The 22642-nt window shown below is 41.1% G+C and overlaps 1 protein-coding gene across 1 annotated transcript in view; it reads left to right on the top strand.

Annotated features, from left to right (window-relative positions):
• LOC132405152 (protein phosphatase 3 catalytic subunit alpha-like) overlaps positions 1–22642 on the top strand; it is a 421759-nt gene that overhangs the window by 292101 nt on the left and 107016 nt on the right. The window lies entirely within an intron of this gene.

Raw genomic sequence — 22642 nt, 5'->3', positions numbered from 1 at the left:
AATAAATGAATTCAAGAATGATTTACTGTATGTATAAAATATGACCTAAGATTAAACATTAGTCATTTTACGATCAATATACCATAGAAAATTGTTAAGCATGATATGGTGATTGACATGCAGAAGATTTAAGACTGATAATTTCTATTTACTTGCAATAACTATTTTAATAACTATCTATTTATTTAGAGATACAGCAAGTTAACAGGCACTCTGGCCCAGTGAGACTGTACTGCCCTATTATACTCATGTGATGTATTAGCCTAATGATCCATATCTCTTTGGAATGAGGGAGTATGAGTAAACCCCCATGGTCACAGGGAAAGCGTATAAACTCCTTATAGAAAGTGTTGGATTTCAACCCCGGATTGCTCATACTGTAATAGCATTGTGCTAACCTCTAAGCTACCATGCACCCCAATGTTAACCTAATTTAGATTTCAAAACAAAAAGACACTACTTCTCACAATTTAAAATTTTTGAATTAATATTATATGAAGAAGAAATATAAAGATATCATTGTTTCATAAAATCTTACTCTAAAGAAGAACATTGTGCTTATGCCAGTTTTCTCAACAAGCTATAAAATTTAAACTTGCAAATTCATTCTCTTCAAGTGGACTTCCATTTCTGATTTTAATAATCCTCCTTGTGCAGAATGCTTTTTGCTGGTTCTTTCTCCAGTTATTTTAAATTCACTTGCTCCATTGCTGTCTGCACCACTGTAAGCTCCTTTATCAAAGTTAAAAGTAAATTTATTACCTAAGTACATATATGTCACCATATATAACCCTGAGGTTCATTTTCTTGTTGGGATACTCAATAAATCTATAATAGAATAATAACCATAATAGAATTAATGAAAGACAACACCAACTTGGGTGTTTAACCAGTGTGCAAAAGACAAACTGTGCAGATAGAAAAATAAACATATAGTAATAAAAATAAATAAGCATTAAATATCAAGAACATGCTATAGAGTCCCTGAAAGTGACTCCATAGGTTGTGGGAACATCTCAGTGAACATCAAGTGAAGTTGAATGAATTTATTCCCTTTGGTTCAAGAGCCTGATGGTTGAGGGGCAAGGGGTCTCATCCTTTTTCCTTCAAAATATCCATAATTAGTAGTACATTTAGTAATCAATGACAATTGCTCATCAAACTTACCATGCACAATAAAGAATGTTTTAGAAGATAATTGCCAATTTTGGAACATATTCTCAGAAAGGTTTGCCTTCCCTAGATTAAGAGGTCAATTGGTTGAATTTACAAGAGAATATTAATGCAACTATGCAACCAGTTAACTAATTATAGAATGTTATATGTATAAAAGGTCAGATTGATATTACATATACATTTCCTTATTAAAAGTGAAGCAGTTTAGTATGTATATACCAGAAGGGGACTGGTTTAATCAGATGGTGTGACTTTTGGTACATTGTTGTATGCAGACATCACAATTCACCTGAGAGTTACATTCTTAAATCTAATGCCCTTCCCTTGGACAACATTGGTGGCGTGGAGAGGGGAGACTTGTAGCTTGGGTAGCTGCTGGTCTTCCATAAAAAAAACCTTACCCAGGCTTGCGCCCTGGAAACTTTCCAAGGTGCAAATCCATGGTCTATCAAGACTAACGGAGGCCTACACACTTTCTTAAATATATGATTTTCTTCTGGCTTATCTTTTGCTTATTTATAAGTGGCAATGTGATATTGAAATAAGTGGTGGTGTAAATAGTGTAAAGGGTTACGAAAAGGTCAGAGAATCTTGATCAGCTCAGACTGGCTTTCAATCCAATTCAATTCAAATTTTAGGTACTGCACTTAAAGACATCAAATCAGGGTAGGATGTAGGTAGAGATATATAAGCTCATGAGGGACAAAGGCAGGATGAGAACACATAATCTTTTTCCAGGCAGAGGTGTTAGGGATACAAAAGGGACATCGGGGCACCTTGTTCACACAAAATGGCTTACATTTTTGAAATGAGCTGCCAGAAACCGAATTTGAGGTGAACACATTAGCAACATTTTAAAACCATCAAGACAAGCACACAGATAGGGAAGGTTTAGAGGCAATGAGTCAAATATGGGCAGGTGGAAGCAACTCACATGTATGAGATGGGCCAAAGGGCCTGTTTCTATCCTGCATGAGGGAAAGAGAGCATTTGGCTAAGTGTTGCCATAACAACAACTTCTTATTCAATGTCAGCAAGACAAGGGAGCTGATTATTGACTTCAGGAGGAGGAAACCAGAGGTCCATGAGCCAGTCCTCATCAGAGGATCTGATCTGGAGAGAGTCAGCAACCTTAAATTCCTCTGTGTTATTATTTCAGAGGGCATTTGCGCATTTATTGTTTTACTTTTAATACAAGAATAACAGAGTAGATCAAAATAAATGAAACATTTTCAAAAACCTGTTGAAAAATTATTAATATATTTGAGAATTGTTCAGCACTACATGATGTATGCTAACAAAATATCTGCACAAACTCTTGGGCACATTAACCATAGGTTCACCACCTCTGTCTTAATCCCTTTGATAAATGGTGCACTGGAAGACGCACTTGATGTTTCTGAAGTATCCACTCCAGGTACTAATAATTTCAGTGCATCACTATCGAAGACCACTGTTATTCACATGTCATTTCAAATTTGTTCTGCAACTGTGCCTCAACATAATTGTCTTTATGACTTTGATAACATGTATTCTGAATCATTATCTAGTTATGCCACTTGAATTTAATAGACTATCAATTTAAACTTTAATTCTTAAAGGTTTAATTCTATAACTCCAGTAGTTACAGTTATACATTATACTTGGTTTATTACAATAAACATAGTGTCAAAAGTGTCTACCTAGATTGCTTCTTCAAACTCTCCTTGTTTGTGCCTCAGTAATCACATAGGCTTGTATCCTGCCTCCTATATTGATTTCATGTGCACATCAAAGTTTAGAGTTAATTTATTGCCAAAGAACTGTACATGTTTGTCACCATATACAACATTGTGATTCATTTTCTTGTGGACATTCACAGTAGATACGAAGACACGCCATTGATTAAATGAGAAAAACATACACAAGATGGAAAAAGAACATGTGCAAAAGATAACAAATTATGCAAATACAAAAATAATAATAAATAAATAAGCAATAAATATCAAGAACATGAGTTGAGGAGTCTTTGAAAGTGAGTCCATAGCTTGTGGGAACAGTTCAGTATTGAGGTGAGTGAAGTTGAGTGAAGTTATATCCTCTGGTTCAAGAGCTTGTTAGTTAAGGGTTAATAGGTGAAGATGGTGGTGTGGGTCCTGAAGGTCCTGTGCCTCCTTACTGATGACAGCAGCAAGAAGAGAGCATGGCCTCAGTGACAGGGGCCTTTGATGATGGATGCTGCTTTCCTGTAACACTGCTTCATGTAAATGTGCTCAATGTTGGGGAGGGCTTTACCTGGGCTTCATCTACTACTTCTTTCAGGCTTTTCCATTCAAGGGCATTGGTGTTTCCATACCAGGCCATGATGTAACCAGTCAGTATACTCTCCAGCACACATCCATAGAAGTTTGTCAAAATTTTAGATGACATGCCGAATCTTTGCAAACTTCCAAGAAACTAGAGGCAGCGCTGTGCTTTTTTTGTGATATGGGCAGGACAAAGGACAGATCCTCTGAAATGTTTACCCAAGAAATTTAATCTTGCTGACCCTGATGAGACTTAGCTCATGGACTCTGGTTTCCTTCTCCTCCAGACAATCAGTGACTTAGTCCTGCTATTAATGAGTGATGGGCTGTTGTTGTGGAACTACTCTGCCAGATGCTCAATTAACTGAAGTCTCATGTGATTATCCATAACATTCCCCTTGTAAATTATCATTGAGGCTTTGAACTCTGGTACAATTGTTTTCAGTTTTTCCTCTCATAATCTTGATTTATTGCATTTACCTCATGTTAAAAAATGCATACTCACTCTACCATTCTTCAAAGGACATTCAAAATTTAGCAGCTTCCTCCACATTGCAATCTAGCCTGGACTTAAAGCCACCCAACTCTACCTACACATTCCTTTCATTCAGTAGTTCTGCAAACAGCTCGAGTAGTCATTGAACTCTTGCCCAGTAGTTGTACAATATCATTTTCTCCATCTGTATTGACCTTGTCAATCTTAATTGATATATATCAACTTGTAGCACTTTGTGCAGAGCTTGTTGCTTCTCTGTTTGTTGTAGATTCTGTTAGCAACACGCTGTAGCTGTTTTATTAAAAATTCTGTGAACAGCTTATGACGTTCAACCAAATTCTACCTCTGAACTCTCTCCCTTCAAAGTCAGGGGATAGCCCCAGCGTTTGGAAATTGCCAGATCAGCGTGAAGTGATGCCTTTGAATTGTGCTTCCTCATAATGGATTTTCTTTTACTGGTCTTAGATTCAGATCATCTTTTCTTCTAGGACACCTCATCCTGATCCTATTCACTGACCAACTTAAAAAAATATAGAAAGCTTTAGAAATACATTCCAAGTTCAGACATTCCTATTACTTATGTTACCAATATTTCTTGTGTTTTATTTTTGTTAACATAATGGTCAAAATAGACCAATAGCACCAATGCTAGATACCAAGAATTGAACACAGAGAAATAGAAAGTACAGGAATTAATTTAAGATGGACATTTGGAAGACAAAGAAGATGCATGAAGAAATAAACTCAGTGGTCACTCTATTAGGCACTTCCTGTACTTAACATAGTGGCCACTGAGTGTACGTTCATTGTCTTCAGCTGCTGTCAGTCATCCACTTCAAGGTTCAACGTGTTGTGCATTCAGTGGTGTTCTTCTGCACACCACTGTTGTAACATTATTTGATTATTTGAGTTACTGTTGTTTTCCTGTCAGCTTGAACCAGTCCAGCCATTCTCCTCTGACATCTTTCATTAACAAGGTGTTTTTGCACACGGAACTGCTGCTCACTAGATGTTATTTTTTTGTTTTTTGCACCATTCTCTGTAAGCTGTAGATACTGTCATGCGTGAAAATCCCAGGATTCTGCAGTTTCTGAGATACTCAAGCCACCATAATCATTCCACAGTCAGAGTCACTTAGATCACATTTCTTCCTCATTCTGAGATTTAGTCTCAACAACAACTGAACCTCTTGACCATGCCTGCATGATTTTATACACTGAGTTGCTGCCACATAATAGGCTGATTAGCTATTTGTATTAATAAGCAAGTATATCTAATTCAGTGGCCTCTGTGTGTATACGTTGGTAAAATCAGTGCTTACCTATGACTGTTCTTATGGCCAGTGTAAACAGACACAGGGAAGTATCTGGATAATGGTATCCCATTCCTTCTGAATTGAGTCTATTGCAGACCCAGTTTTATTGTGTTGCACCTCACCAAAAGTCATTTTATTGGAGAGGAGCTAACGGAGAGGCAAACTGGAAACCATTCTTCTTACAATGCAATACCAAAGTCAGTCCAGTCTTAGCCATTATTCATAGATGGCATTTGCATGTTTTGCTCATGTTCAGAGACCGATCTCCAAGTCATTGAAGATTCATTCACTGAGATGGTTCTTACATCCACAAAATAAATGTGTTCCACCAAACTGCCCCTACTTGGTCTTCTGACAATGAAGATCAAAGATGGGCCATTGGGAAATTGGATGGATTCCTTTATCTCAGGGGCCATCTCTTAACCAAATCAATAATGAAAATCACCATCATCTTTGTTGTGTCAGTTTAGCTTTTGGCTGTGTGAGAAAAAGAGATCAGATATATTAACAACAATCCCAATTAACAGCCATTGCAAAACACTGGAATGATGCCACCATAACCATCAATCCCCTGAATCTGTTCAGAGGATAAGGAAACCAAAGTTGGCATCCTCTCCCAGGCAATACTCCCAGTATTGGGGTCTGAATACACTCTTCTAGCTCTGATCAGCTAACACCATATCCATGCCTGATGCCATATTCGCAAAACTGGAATGGCATTTTAAGCTCCATCAACAAGAGATGACCTGGTGGATCAAAGTCTTCAAGAGAAAGTTAATATCCCACCAACCCAAGTAAATGCCTGAACCATGGCTTTTCAAATTAGAGGATCATCTGAGATAATGTTAAGTTCCTTAAGATTTATTAACAAGAGCATATAAATGCCTAGATGACAGAAAGAATATACTGTCTTTGAAATTGAAGCAACTGGAGGGATTTGCTTAAGAAGAAAATGATAGACTGGGAAAGAATGCCAAGCTTCTGTGATCTCTTTTGTTGATGCAGCTAAGAGGCTTGTTCTGCAAGGCCTCCAACATGGTCGAGAAAGAAAAGGTAACTTTAAACAAGACGAGTTGCCAAATGAGATTGTTGGAAGAGAGGAGAGTGAAATTGATTCATTTTGTCAGAAGGACAGGACTAATGCATCCACTCAGATTCCCCAAGGAGATGATGGCAGATACTGTACTACACTGTGAAGACTGCATTGGCCATTTTGCTTTACTCTAATTCTTTCAAGCTGGGAGCTGTAGTCATAATTAAAGTCTCTCAATATACCACCTATCTCCTCAACAGAAAAATTACAGAGGCTCTCAGCCCAAGTAGACGGGAATTTAGCTCCTCCTCCTCCTTCTCCTGTGTATTCACTGACCGTGTTTGCCCTTGCATTATGCAGGGATTGATGAATTTGACTTTCAAGACTCCAACAAAACAATGAGTTAAACTCCCTAAATCCCTGAGAAGTCCTGATGGTGAATGTAATGTTCCTGGGGAGTAGCAGTCAGTTGAGCTAGTCAAGCAATAAAACAACAGTGGGGCAGAGTCTTTCGCTTTTACATCCAACATCTCACTCTCGTCAGGCCCATGCAACAAACAGCAAGTTATTGAAACAACGTTTTCATTTCTTAGGATTCTCTGGATGTTCACCTCAGTATTGAGCAGGAATGGTCTTTCAGTTCATGGCATTTTACTTTGTCTTCAGCAACTAACCTATTATAAATCTTGCCTATGCATTATAGGAAGGGGTTAGCAGTAACAGGAGTGGACAAGGAGGAGGCAAGGATGGGCAGCAGGATTTAGCCTTACGATAGAGAGTCTAATCATCCTGATTTGCTAAATTGCCATTGTTCTGAAAGTGAACCACTCTGTGGCCACAGACAACAGAACATGGTCAAAATTCATGCTATTTCTGTACCAGGCAATGAACATCTTCAACGAAAGACAGCCTGGAACAGTTCTGCTTATCTTCGAATGCTCAGTGAAGACCAAATCCTCACAGGCTAAAATCACAACCTGTTTGCAGTATCATGGTATACTGCATGTAAAATGGAAACAGATTGTTGCAGGCAGTCACAGCTGAGAAGGATGCTCCTTAGTACAGCTCAAGTGCCTCTGGTATGGTGGCTTCTGTGAGCTCAAATAAGGCTCTGTGTTGTATCTGCTGTTGCTTCCTGCTTTGCTCCTGGATCTGTGTGTTGCCATTCTGTGTACAGATAACAGATCTCATTACTTCAGTTGAGTAACCCAGTGCTGTTCCTTCTGCAAAACATCATGGTCTCTTGTTCAATTTAGCAACAACATACAGCATTTCATTACACAGTGGATCTGGATGTGTCCTTTACGTTGATTAACGCTAGTATTCCCGTGCATGATTAAAGCATGCATTACTGTAGCTGCACTGCTGTGGCTGAATTTGGCAGAGTTGGCATCAAATCTGCACTCAACAACGACCGATGTTGCCAGCTATATATTCAATAAAAATTGACCATCTACTTTTATTGCTGTATTAGTTGGTTTGCAGAGCAGATATGTTTGTGATTAGTGATCACAATGGAAAACAAGTTGCCAGTCACGGTGCCAAGAAACCTGACCCAAATAGCCCAGCTGAGCCCTGGTAACATTTAGTTGTACGCACATAAATGCTGAAAAAGTGTATTTAAGCAGATAAAAATATTTGCAGTAACAAGAAAAATCCTCGTTAATTACACTTTTAAAATGGTAATTTGCTACAAAGTTAGGTTGGTTATGATTATGTCAGACTCAATATGTGCCAATTTTTCAGAAAAATTAATTTTACTGATAAGGTCATCCATAAGAAGACATTATTTTAATCATGATTATTGGACAATTAAGCTGCATTAGCCAAATAGCATTGGATATGTTTTAATCAGTCAAGTAAATCACCAAGAATTTTACTTATAGCTGCCACCATCAGAGATACAAATTATATTTTTACTATTATAGTATAATTTACTTGTACTTTGTACAAATGTTGAATGATCATAAATAATTATTAAGAATGGTGTTGCTACATGTATAATATGTTTTGTGATTGCTGTTTTAATTTGCTCAGATCTGAAAATCAAGAAGCATTCCACAAATTGAGGGAAAATTTTTGTTCTTCACACTTTTCCTAATATTCCCCGATTCTGTTCTATCATGATTATTTGATAAATATTTCATCTTTTCATATTTGAAAGAATATAGGGAAGTGATTAATAATATAATACTCTGGAAGTTTACAAACCAGTACTGATTGTAGTACTGAGTGTTCTGTGTGGAAAATATAACTTGGAATAGCTATTTAGTTCTCAGGTATTTCGTTCTTATGCATTTTCAGGGAAACAAGTCTTGAACCTTTGCAGTAGTGGAAAATGGTGGGAATTCCCAGCAGGTTGGGAGGCATCTGTAGATAAAGAAACAAAGTCAAACTTTCAGGTCATCAGAATTGAAGGAGTGATTAAATAACCACGTTTTATGTTGCAGAGAGGGAGCAGAGAATATAAAGATTGTTTTTAACTGAGCTGGAGATTAGAGACACAAGATACTGCAGATATTGGATTCTGCAGGGAAAAAACAAACTCTGAAAAATCAGCAAGTAGGCAGCATCTCTGGAGGCAAAGGGATGATTGGCTGAGAACTTACATCAGGACTGGAAGTGTAGACGGTAGATAGCTGGTATATTGAAGTGAGAAGCGGCATTGAGGCAGTGGTTGGTAGGAAAAGGTTGGAACCCTGTGAGGTTGGGGGTTATGATGGATAGATGGGACCAGACAGGGGAGAAAGTGTTGAGGCAGAAGCTAGTAGGTAATAGGTGGGAAAAGAAGCAGACATTATTACATTGTGATGCTTGAATATAACTAGCACAGTGAGCAACGGCATAAATCCTACAAGATCCCCAGTTACCCTGCATTCACCACCACGATTCCTTGGGGATTTAAGCAGTGGCATTCTTGTTTCAGTGGCATGGAATAGAACAAAGCTATCCAGCTAACAACTGTTTTCAGTGCCGGTAGTAAGAGAGAGCAAAAAGCAACTAAAGAACTTTTTGGAATTGTCTGATGTGGAGCCCAAAATATCTGAGACAAAATGCATTGCATGTAATATCCAGGAGATCATGCAATGGATATGAAGAGCAAAATCTAAATTAATGTAAGAGGTATGTGACCATGTATCGCTATAGGATAGCTCTGACACAAGGAAAGGCAGGCTAATAGAAATTGTTGAATTCAGTATTGAGTCCAGAGGACTGCAATATCACCTAGGGAGGTGACAAGGGATGTTTCCGCAAATGTATTGCTATATGAGTGTCAGAAATGTCAGAGTGGGAGTCAGATAAAGAATTAAAGTGGCAGGCGACTGGACACTTGGGGTCACCCTTTCAAATAAAATGAATGGCCCCCTACAAACCAGTCCCCTGTCTGTATGTAGCAGCTCTATTTTAAAGGAGGCCACATCGTGAGCAAGGCACACCAAGGAGAAGTGGATGCAGTGCTTGTGATGATATTGTGGTTAATAATGCACAAAAATATAATTCTGTATAAAGTGTAATCAAGAGAACAAAGTAGTTCATGCCTTATAAATTCTAGTGTGTACTATTTATACTTCAGGCATTCTTAGAGAGTGTGAGCATGCTAACATTTCTATATGTCTGTATATTCCGGTTTTGCTTTCCAGATTAACTGCCTTCTGAATGCTAGCGTTTATAGCCATTGCTGGTACATGCGTATCTTTTTCTCAAAGGTTCAAGTAGTCATTGTTGGGTGTGGAGTTGAGAGACGTGGTTTCTTAGGATGTACCAGTAATTATGATTGAGGTTTTATAGTAAAGTTATCAGAAAATAAGGATGGTTCTTAAGGATGCACTTCTCAGAGATCTGGGCTGTTTTAGTTTCAGACAATATTTTATTTTTTGTTTCAGTATAACCAATGTCTACTGAAGAATTTTGATACTGTCACAGATTTTCAACTTCAGTGCATGGATGGAAATCTGGAAACACTGTCTGCCTCCTCCTCTTAAAATGATCTTCCAAAGTAGAGGGAGATTAACACATAGGTGAAAGTTTCTCCCAGGGTTCAGCAATCCAAAAGAAACAGAATCTTATTTAAAATTTGTGATAAATTATTTTCTTAACTGATCAAAATTTCTCCACAACTATGAAATATCTGTGAAGATATGGTGTACAGAAGTCAAACACCTACTCCTACTCTGAAGGCATTGAAATGTAAAGTCAATGAGACATAACAATCTCTTTTTGATTAATTGATGTGCTTACAATTGAACTGAAGGGAATATTATCTGAGTTTATTGTTTTTGTGGAGGTATAGCAGGCATAAGCCAAATTTGAAATTTCTGTTATAGTTTAAAAACCAATTTTACAGTGAGATAGCAATAGTTTTGACACATGGCCATTGAGTATTTTTCTGGGCTATCAAGTTTGCAGTATTTACTGAGGCAGCTGTTAAATAATTTAGTGTAAATGGTCAACCGCATTTTTAAATACCAAATTTTATTGCTGCCTCATGTTGTGCCTGGTAATACAAACAAAAAAATACTGAAGGAGATAGCCTGCGTTGTGAAAGGACTGAGTTGGAATAAAATAAGTGTCTACATTTATTTTTTTTCTGGTGTCAGAATAACTTAAATTGATAGCAGTCAAATACTGTAGAATATTTTTATTTGTCTAATTAAAAAAGGAACAGAATAGATCTGATTATGTAATTTCTGCAATGTTTCATGCTGTTAATATTAGGCTTCGTGAGCCAGATTTATTGTTAAATAATCTAATTGCATAGCACCATGATTAACTTGTTTGAACTGCACTGAAACTGAGTGAATGAACAGAAGCTGTTGAAATCCAGTACAAAGAGCTGGCAGCAAAAACATTATTGGCTATAGAAAATAAACAGCAGCTGGCAATCTTTTTGGAAATTATAGTCAAACGAAACTAAGAGCAAAAATAGCTGTTACTTAATGGAGCACTAATTATATAACCAGAAAATAACAAAGTTGTACAATTTTTATTTTTTTACAAAGCTGTTCAAATGTGATGGTATTGGGTTCACTGACTGCGAAGTTCTAAACTCAAATGAAGACCTTAATCCCTATCAGATATAAATAGCCATGAGTACCCTCACTGTAACTACTCAATATTGAAACCCTAGTTCACTTCCTTGGTTATTCTCCACAGTGAGTTCAGCTGCCAATACCCACTATTTGAGTAGTGGGGCCCCCCTCCCTACCAAGGAGAAGATATTTCCAGCTAATAAAATCGTTTAAGAAAAACAGTTCATTTATTTACAGTGATACCTGATTAAATCCAAACGTTCTTAAAGCATGTTTAAAACCACAGTGGATTTCTATCTTAAAGATTTCCAAATTACATACCATACCTAAAACTCAAAGGATTTCCAAAACATATACAATTTCTATAAGCTAAAAATATACACCAGTGATGCAGAGCAATGGATTCTAACTCACCCCATGTTTTTTCCATTCTTCATGTTACTTACTCCATTGCTAATAAGCCTGAACTGCTCACTGCATTTTTATAGTTCTTTGCCACTTCGGTGACTTCACGCATGTATGATATTTCCTCAGATACTCTTTTTATCCAAACAGTTTTAAAGCTTCTTGGATACACAGTTCCTAGCCATCCACAATTAATGATGTGAAGCTAACATTTTTGAGTACATAAAGCTCTCAACTTTATTGCAGCTATATAAGGCCTTAGTTAGACCCCCCTTGGAGTACTGTGTTCATTTCTGGTCACCTCATTACAGGAAGGATGTGAATGCTATAGAGAGAGTGTAGAGGAGGTGTACAAGGATGTTGCCTGGATTGGAGAGAATATGTTGAGTGAACTTGGCCTTTTCTCCTTGGAGTGACGGAGGTTGAGAGGTGACCTGATAGAGGTGTAAAGATAATGAGAGGCATTGATCATGTGGAAACCATGATCATGTGGAAAGCCAGAAACTTTTTCTCAGGGCTGAAATGGCTAACACGAGGGAGCATATTTTTAAGGTGCTTAGAAGCAGGTACAAGGGGGATGTCAGAGATAAGTTTTTCACATAGAGAGTGGTGGGTAGATGGAATGCACTGACAGTGAAGGTGGTAGAGGCAGATACAATAGGGTCTTTTAAGAGACTCTAAGATAGGTACATGGTGCTTTGAAAAATAGAGGGCTATGTGGTAAGGAAATTCTAGGTAGTTTCTAGAGTAGGTCACATGGTCGGCACAATATTGTGGGCTGAAGAGCCTGGAATGTGCTGTAGATTTTCCATGTTTCTATGGTTGGCTCCATCTGGTCTGCAAGCTTCTTGAATAAGCAACTCAGTCTGCATTGTCTGTTTTGAAACAAAGCCAAATTGAATAACCTGTATTCTTCCACTGCACCTCTGGAGCAGCAATAACCAGGTGTAGTGACCAACACCCTACTTTCTGTAGACGATGTGTCTGTTATACACAGAGTTTGATTGCAAAGCTGCTGTAAAGGCAGTGCTTGTTTTAACCAAATGGATTACTGCTTTCCATTTTCATTTTAAGAACTGAAGGCTGGCTCCTGTTTACAACCAGAAGCTAAACAACTATAGCTGTTAGTTTAACTTGCACTCTTTGATCTTTACAAGTGGCAGCTGTGGTGTTTAGAAAGCCAAGCTTGAGAAAAACAAGAGGCCTACTGGCCCAGAAAGCAAATATCCATCACACAAGAGAGAATAAAAACATGAGATGGGGTTATTTTCAGGTCCATTGCTGTACTTTCTAGACATAGAGCTGCTCAGAATTGTACAAAAGATTATCCATTTTGTCTTTACTGAAAATCAGCAGCCTTTTTCCGGCCACGTGCTTGCCTTTTGGTGAGTCTTGCAATGCATGTTAGAATAAGCATGTTGAAAGCTGGTGCAACATGCAGAAAATGTTGGAAGAACTCAGCAAGTCAGGAAGCATATATGGTGTAAAATAAAACAGTCAATGTTTCAGATCAAGATCCTTTATCGGGACAGATGGATGTGATCTTCCTGAGGCATTGCCTCCTGTAGAAGTCACAATGGTGGAAGAGCAGTATCTGTGATTGGACTGGCTGAATTCATCGCTGTTGTGTAGCCTCTGTGTATTGGAGGTTCGATACAAAGGTGTCCTGCAACCTTCAGTATGCTTTTGGCAATAACTATAGACTAGCTTTCAGAAATGGGCCAAAACCCTGAGTCATCGTCCATATCATTAGCATGTAGCTTTTTATCACTCAATGGCTTTACTGTGATGATTATAATGCAGTGGCTATAGGAAGAAAACCAGGCATTGACCTGGATGATAAAAGTACCTGTGGTCACATGCCAGCTAGATATTCAGTGACGAGAATCCTAGTTTTGGTTTTGGGCAGAGTTCACGTCTTGATACCTGCAAAGTGATCTGAAGCTTGTGTGTAGTCATTGGTAGCCTGCACAACTGAAAAACTTGCAGTTTTCACAAAGTAACAAGCTCTCTGTATGCCCAACTCTGGTACAGTGCAGTTAACTTTCCTTCAACAGAGAAGTTCAGTGATCCTGGCTGTGTAATAGCAGATGACAAACTGTGCTGGAAATATTTTGTGAAACAAGACATTGAAAAGATTGAATGCAAATTATCTCAGATGAGATAATGATCCATCTGGATCTAAAATGTGTACTCCTTATCACTTTTGACCCAGTTAGATAATTGTCAAACTGTGGCGACCCACTTCCTAGCGCACTCGAACCGGCTCACAAATAGCCAGCGCGCCGGCATAAAGGCCAGTCCGGAAAGGGTGCCAGGTCTGCTTCAACAACAAAGGGAAAAGCTCGTGCGGGTCTGTGAATACGTACCTCCTACAGCATCCGCGCCCGGGGAGGGCGGGATCAGGGAGGCTTTAAAGCGAAGCCGCGAAGTACGAATAAAATCTTCTTTAACTGCAGTTTACCGACTCCGTGTAGCACACCGCTACAATTGGTGACCCCGACAGTCCAAACGATTTTTGGACCGGAGATGAACGACGCCGCATCTGTTCATGCAGTTTCATTGAAACTGCCAAGCTTCTGGATGCTGCGACCTCACCTATGGTTCCAGCAAGCAGAAGCCCAATTCCATGTTCGGCAGATAACCTCAGAGGACACACGTTACTACTAGGTGGTGAGCTCCCTGTACCAGGACACAGCGGTCCAGGTTGAGGAGTTCGTACAGTCTCCCCCAGCGGACGGCAAGTACACGGAATTCAAAGCCCTGCTCATAAGGACTTATGGACTCTCACGGCGCGAGCGGGCTGCCCGCTTACTGCACCTGGATGGTTTGGGGGACAGACCTCCATCGGCTTTAATGAATGAGATGTTGTCTCTGACCGGAGGACACAAGCCCTCCCTCATGTTTGAGCAGGCATTCCTGGAGCAGATGCCCGAGGACATACGCCTGCTGCTGTCCGAAGCGGATTTCAGCGACCCCCGGAAGATGGCAGCCCAGGCGGACTTGCTGTGGAAAGCCAAGAAGGTGAGTGGGGCGTCTGTCGCACAGATCACCAGGCCACGCTCCCAGCAGCAAACCAGACCAGGCCAGGCCACAGAGCCCGCTAACCCCAGAGGCAGGGGTGAGGATACCAACGAACACTGGTGTTCTACCACCAGCGGTGGGGCGCAGAAGCCGGCCGCTGTAGCCCGCCCTGCAAGTTCCCGGGAAACGCCAGGGCCAGCCGCCGCTGATAGCTACAGTGGCTGGCCATCGGGATAGCCTCCTGTATGTGTGGAATAGAAGGTTGGGACGCCGGTTTTTGGTCGACACCAGTGCCGAGATCAGTGTCTTAGCTCCGACGAGTTACGACACCTGCAACAGGGCACCGGGTCCCCCCCTGAGGGCCGTGAACGGCAGCAAAGTAAGGACCTATGGCACCAGTACGGTGCAGCTACAGTTCGGCTCCAGCTGGTTCACGTGGGACTTCACACTGGCCATCATAGCCCAATCGCTTCTGGGTGCAGATTTTTTGCGGGCTCACAGCCTACTGGTCGACCTGCCCAGGAAGAGACTGGTCCACGCCGAGACCTCTCAGACGTTCTCCCTGGGTGCAGCCCAGTTGCCAGCCCCTCACCTCGACTCCATCACGCTGTCCGACAACGACTTCACCAGGGTCCTGGCGGATTTCCCATTGGTTCTGGCACCGCAGTTCATGGCAGCCATGCCCCGACACGGCGTACAGCACCACATCCCAACACAGGGACCACCACTCCACGCCCATGCTTGAAGGCTTCCCCCAGACAAGCTCCGACTGGTGAAGGAGGAGTTCAAGAGGTTGGAGGAATTGGGGATCATACGGAGGTCCAACAGCCCATGGGCCTCCCCCCTGCACATGGTGCCCAAAGCGACAGGGGGCTGGAGACCATGCGGCGACTACCGCAGGCTGAACGAGGCTACAACACCGGACCACTACCCTGTGCCGCACATTCAGAATTTTGCAGCAAACCTGCACGGCGCATGGATCTTCTCCAAGGTAGACCTCGTCCGAGGATACCATCAAATCCCGATGCATCCGGACGACGTCCCCAAAACGGCTCTCATTACCCCGTTCGGCCTTTTCGAGTTCCTCTGCATGCCGTTCAGCCTGAAGAATGCCGCACAGACGTTCCAGTGGTTAATGGACGCAGTGGGACACGACCTGGACTTCGCTTTCATCTATTTGGACGACATCCTCATAGCCAGCAGCAGTCGTCAGGAGCATCTGTCCCACCTCCGTCAACTCTATGCCTGACTGAGTCAGTACGGTCTAACAATCAACCTGGCCAAATGCCAGTTCGGGCTCAACACCATCGACTTCCTGTGCCACAGGATTAGAAAAGATGGGGCAACCACTCTGCCCGCTAAGGTAGACGCAGTCCGCCATTTTCCCCGACCCACCACGATCAAAGGCCTTCAGGAATTCGTGGGTATGGTAAGTTTCTACTAACGCTTCCTCCCTTCAGCTGCCCGAATCATGCGCCCCCTGTTCGCCCTGATGTCGGGTCCGGGCAAGGACGTTACCTGGGACGAGGAGTCTGCCGCCACTTTCAGTAAAACGAAAGAAGCCTTGGCAAACGCCGCGATGCTAGTGCACCCCAGAACGGACATCCCTACCGCCCTCACAGTGGACGCATCTAACACGGCAGTCGGTGGGGTACTGGAGCAACTCATCGCGGGTCGCTGGCAACCCCTGGCGTTTTTCAGCAAACACCTGCGACTGCCCGAGCTCAAATACAGTGCTTTCGACCGGGAACTGTTGGCGCTATACCTGGCAATCCGGCATTTCAGGTACTTCTTAGAAGGTCGGCCCTTCACCGCATTCACGGACCACAAGCCGCTTACCTTTGCGTTCACTAAGGTGTCCGACCCCTGGTCGTCCCGCCAGCAGCGCCATCTGTCCTACATCTCTGAATACACGACGGATGTCCGGCACGTCTCAGGTAAGGACAATGTCATGGCGGACGCGCTCTCTCGCCCTAACATTCATGCCCTTTCCCAAGGGGTAGACTTTGAGGCGCTAGCAGAGGCGCAGCAGGCAGATGAGGAGATTCCGAGTTACAGAACCGCAGTCTCCGGTTTGCAGCTTCTGGACCTCCCCGTAGGCCCAGGTGAGAGGACCCTACTCTGTGATGTCACCACCGGCCAACCCCATCCCGTTGTCCTGGCAACCTGGAGGCGACGCATTTTCGACTCCATTCATAACTTAGCGCACCCCTCCATCAGGACAACCGTCCAGATGGTCTCCAGCAGGTTCACTTGGCACAGTCTCCACAAGCAAATCAGTGAATGGGCCAAAATGTACATGCACTGCCAGATAGCCAAGGTGCAGCAGAACACCAAAGCCCGGCCGCAGCAATTCCACCCCACACACTGGTGTTTCGACCACATTCATGTGGATATCGTGGACCCCCTGCCAGTGTTGCGTGGAGCACAGCACCTCCTCACTATCGTGGACCGGTTCACCAGATGGCCAGAGGCAGTCACGCTCACCGACACCACCTCCGAATCTTGTGCCCGGGCACTGATCGCCACCTGGGTATCCTGCTTTGGTGTACCGGCCCACATTACCTCCGACAGAGGCGCCCAGTTCACCTCCAGCCTGTGGTCAGCTATGGCCAGCCTTTTGGGGACACAGCTGCACCACACCACTGCCTACCACCCACAGTCGAACGGGCTAGTGGAGCGTTTCCACCGTAACCTAAAGTCAGCTCTCATGGCCCACCTGCGAGGAGCTAACTGGGTGGACGAGCTTCCCTGGGTCTACTCGGCATCCGCACGGTGCCCAAAGACGATCTGCACACCTCGTCGGCCGAGTTGGTGTACGGCGCACCCCTGGTCATCCCCGGGGAGTTCATACCAGCCCCATGGGGGCACGATGAAGAACCCGCAGCAGTCCTAGGCAGACTAGGCGAGAGGCTCGGCAACCTGGCCCCCATACCCATTTCGCAGCATGGGCAGAACCCGACCTGTGTACCCAAAAACCTGCAGAACTGTAAGTTTGTGTTTGTACGAAGGGGCGGGCATCGGCCACTGCTGCAACGGCCCTACGAGGGGCCGTTTACGGTGCTCAGGAACAACGGGTCCACGTTCGTGCTGGACATTGGGGGGAGAGAGGAGTTTTTCATGGTGGACCGCCTTAAACCAGCCCATGTGGACGTGGCGCAACCGGTTGAGTTCCCGGCACCGCGGCACAGGGGCCGACCTCCCAAACAGGGTCCAGCCCAGACTGTGGACATTATGGGGTGTATCGCTGGTTCTGGGGGGGGGGGGGGGGGTTATGTGGCGACCCACTTCCTAGCGCACTCAAACTGGCTCACAAATAGCCAGCGCGCCAGCATAAAGGCCAGTCCCAAAAGGGCGCCAGGTCTGCTTCACTAACAAAGGGAAAAGCTCGTGCAAGATTGTGAATACGTGCCTCCTACAGCATCCATGCCCGGGGAGGGTGGGATCAGGGAGGCTTTAAAGCAAAGCCGCGAAGTTCGAATAAAATCTTCTTTAACTGCAGTTTACCGACTCCGTGTCGTTATTTCAGCGCTGCGTGTAGCACACCACTACAAAACCTTGTGTTAAATTGTGAACTAGCAAAATTTCTTCCTATATTTGCTGGTATTATTGCCTAAAAGTGTTCATTCCCATCAGCCTCTGAAATGATTGCTTTTGACTTCAATTGACCTGAATTTCAGAGGCAGTATAATGAGCTAATGAAATCAAATAGTCTTTATTGCAGCTAGGAATAACCTTTTAGAAAAGAGATAAAATTGACAGTCAATATATACATAATTATTACAAGCATTGTTTTTTATAGAAGCAAGTAGAACTTCAAAAATGAATCTTGATGATTAATAGAATAGAATCTTTATCTAAGTTAAGTTTATTTTTCCAGCAGGATTGGTGTATTCTTGTATATGTTCCTGGTGATGGATCAATTTAAACACATATGATTGGCTGAATTTTCCACAGCAGCATAAGTGTGCAAGCAGCATGAACAATAACAAAGTCTCTAGACCTGTGGTTTACAGATGGCATATTGGCGTCTACACCTAAGTATGAAACTATCTTTTCTAAAAATAACGTACTAAATATCTTCAGCAGTAGGAATTCACCTTATATGGTGGAATGTTTGATTGCAGCTGTGGGCTGCTGTAGATATTATTTGACAGTCATGTGCCTTTTCTATTTTGTTTCATTTTCTGCTGGCTTGAATTGTAATTCTCTCAAATAACTTTGGAAATATGCATCCATATTAGTTAGGATAAAATAATGTTCATCTTTGTCATGTATTAAATATTCATCTGAATGTTTGAAATATGATTGGGTGCCGCTCAGCAAAGTAGCTTCTAAACTGGAATCACCATAAATTATTCAATACAAATAAAAAAAAACTGTCACAACATTGGATTACTTCACTGGATTTATCCAAGCAGAAAAAAATTGTTATTTTTAAGAAAGTTTACTTTGAAGCTGCAGAGTGCCCATATAAATGTGTGGCAAGGTCATTGCACGTTGCACATTGTGCCAATGACCATTGTAGTTGTTCCTGCAACTTCAGTGGCTCAAGTTCAGGTGTGCTACTGAACCAAAAGTGTCTTGTTCCTTTTGTTGGCACTGAGACGCACAAAGTAAAAATAAGTTATCTGAGACCGACGTTAGGTCATGGTAGATTGATGGCTAATAGTTGGAAATCCAATCAGAGATTTATTTGGAGGGTGGTTGAGGGTTGCTATCTGGGTTTTGGTGTCCATTGAGAGATTTGTGACAATGTGAATTAATTTTCACTGCAATGCTTTAAGAATGCATTTCACATTACATGATTCACAAGTGATATTGCACCAGACATGCAAGCAAAGCTCAAGGAAAAGCTTGTTTGAATTTCTTGAGTTACACAAAACAACCAGGAAATGACTATTATTGTGTTTCTTTCTGTCCAAATACATTTTAAATTGCAATCAAATTTCTATTATTTGTCGTTTCTTCAATCATCTTAAAGACACAGAATAGACTATGTGGTTGAAGACTAAAGCAATCAATGTATAACTCGCATACTGAATATTTGCATACTGAAGGAAATAATGCATATATTATAGCCTCAATATGTAGTCTGCGGCAAGTGCTAACTTCAAAGAGCAAGCTGCTGTGTGTGGATATTCCATTTAGGAATGGCTGTTGCTGTCTGGCATCTGGAAAATGCGATGTTTCTCAAGATGACTGAGCTGTGATTCACATTGAAGAATTCTCACAGCATCCAAAGTGACGGACCATTGTGGGGTTTTAAAAGAAGACGAGTATATAATGTTAAATAATCTCCAAACATTTGAAAAGGAATAACGACCCTTTATAAAGCCTGTTTGATCTTTAAAAATAATTTTACCCAAAATATTTTCCAACCAATTGGCCATTATCTTTGACAGGATCTTAGCATCAACATTCAATAATGAAATAGGTCTATATGAGGTACAATCAGTAGTATCTTTATCCTTTTTAAGAATTAAAGAAATAGAATTCTCATAAAAAGTGGAGGGTAAATCATCTTTCACAAGAGTCCTTAACCATTTCCAACATATACAGAGAGAGCAATGTTCCAAAATTTTATAAAATTATTTTACTATTTTTATTATATTTTTACTACAAAATTTTCATGCAAGCTTCTCTTTCAAATTCCTTATCTATTGCTGTATTTATCTGAACTAACACAATCACAAAGCTTTTATAAGGCTCTTGAGTTTGCTGACCACTAATTATGACTCAATAAATGTTCCTTCATAGCCTGTGCAACAAAAGTTACAACAGTCATGAGATTACTTTGGAAATATATTATTTATTTTATCAATTAATTTGATTTCCCTTGATTACAGTGAAGAAGACTACAAAACTATCCATACTTTGAAGGCACTGCATCACTATCTCTTGAATTTCTACCTGAAATTAGAAATATTCCAAAATTGTTATCAATTTAATAGAGTAATGAGTATAGGTGTCCATGGTTTTATAATTATTATCGGAACAAAATCCAAGATTTTTGTCTTCCTTGTGAATCATTGCTCCTCCTATTAAAATAGTGCCAGTATTTCTGTGAGTGACCACAAGTCATGGAATGCGCTCCCTTCAAGCTTATTGGAAGCAGAAAGCACCATTACATTCAAATTAGTTTGAATTCTTTTTACAGAAAGCAAGGGCAGAATTGAAACTCAGCAAGTAATAAATGTGGCATGCTTGGCAGGGAAAGATGAGGATGAACCAATGGCTCTCAAAGCCACCCCCCAGGTTTTTCTCCGGTCATGTTTTGGGTCTGTTGCAGTTGTCATCTGTTGCCCTTACAGGACTCCAGAGGCAATGGTGCGGGACATGAAGAGAAGCCATTGCAGGAGATTTTCTGTCTATGACTGATTAGGTAAGAGTTCATCCATACTAAAATGGACCCACTCAGCTGGCAACTGAAGAGAGGTAATTGGTAAAAATGGCATCAGCAATCACTGTATTCAGAATCTTATGTCATCAATAACAAAATTAGCATAGCTGAAAGCAATTTTAGCAAATGCAGTTCAATATGCTGATTTCTTTCTGTACGATTTTTGGGTGATGGTATTATGAATTGTACACTGAAATATCAAGTCTTAAACACAGTTTATAAGGAATCACTTCTGATATTTTATGATCTATTTTCACAGGTTGTTAAACTTCTATTTTCACACCAAATGAGTTTGCTCTATATATTAAACTATGCATTGAAACTACTAATTGAACTAACATCTATATTTTAGACTGTCTTGAAACTTAAGATTTTGTTTTCAGATCTTCTTATAAATTTGACATTTTATGCTTTAATCCCTTTGTTACAGTCCCAGATTGGTTATTTATCAATGGTTGATTAGAATTATTATGCAGATGAGTTAACACAACAAATCGAACCAGATTTCGGCTGTTCAACTCTTTAAGCCAATTCTACCCCTGATTAAGATAATTATTGATCTTGTACTTTGACATCAATTTATCGTTATTTATTTTGACTGTCCAAGAATCACCAGATCTCAGTCCTGCTTATACTCACTGACTCGGCATCCAACTCCTTATCCTAAGATTATGAGTCTGGAAGACACCCATCAAAGAAATCAGACATTGCGAAACTACTTAAGAATTTATCCTTAAGGTAAAATGAAGTCCACCTTTCTGCACTTTCTCCTTATGGACAGTTTTCGCATCCCAGGATTGAATTAATGAATCTTTGTCACAAAGCCTGTAGGGCAAGAATGCCCTTTATTAAATAAGGAGAGGAAAATTGTTCACAGTACTCCAGATGTGAAATCATTAAAGCAGTGTATAGCAAAATGTCCTTATACCCCAAGTGCTTTGTAATGAAGGCTGATGTAGCATTTGCTCTACACATTCTCACCCTTTGCTGTTGTTTAATATGATGTGAGAAAATTATTTTTGATTTTTTTAAAAATCGGATTGGCTTTGTGAGTTTTTTGTCAAAATGCCAAATTTTCCCAAAAATGTTAGCTGGCCTCCTTACCAATTTAGGTCGAGTTTGGTGACTCAGCCCAAAATTGTCAAGTTATTTTTTAAAATGTAAGACTGTTTCATTAGTTTTTTATTAAGCTACGGAACATCAATTTATATCACACAGTTAGATATACGGATAAGTAAACATTTCATAAACGAGAATATCTGCAGATGCTGGAAATCCAAGCCACACATGCAAAATGCTGCAGTCCTGATGAAGGGTTTCGGCCTGAAACATCAACTGTACTCTTTTCCATAGATGCTGCCTGGCCTTCTGAGTTCCTCCAGGATTTGGTGTGTGTTGCTTTCATCTTTTCATGATGGAATACAAAGAATAAGTCTTGAAGTTAAAAATTGAACAATTAAAAGGATCGGCTGTCT

This window comes from Hypanus sabinus, chromosome 15 (genome assembly GCF_030144855.1).
Source record: "Hypanus sabinus isolate sHypSab1 chromosome 15, sHypSab1.hap1, whole genome shotgun sequence".
Classification (NCBI taxonomy): domain Eukaryota; kingdom Metazoa; phylum Chordata; class Chondrichthyes; order Myliobatiformes; family Dasyatidae; genus Hypanus; species Hypanus sabinus.
Note: the sequence above shows the minus strand (reverse complement) of the source record. Positions and strands in the feature narration are given on the sequence as shown.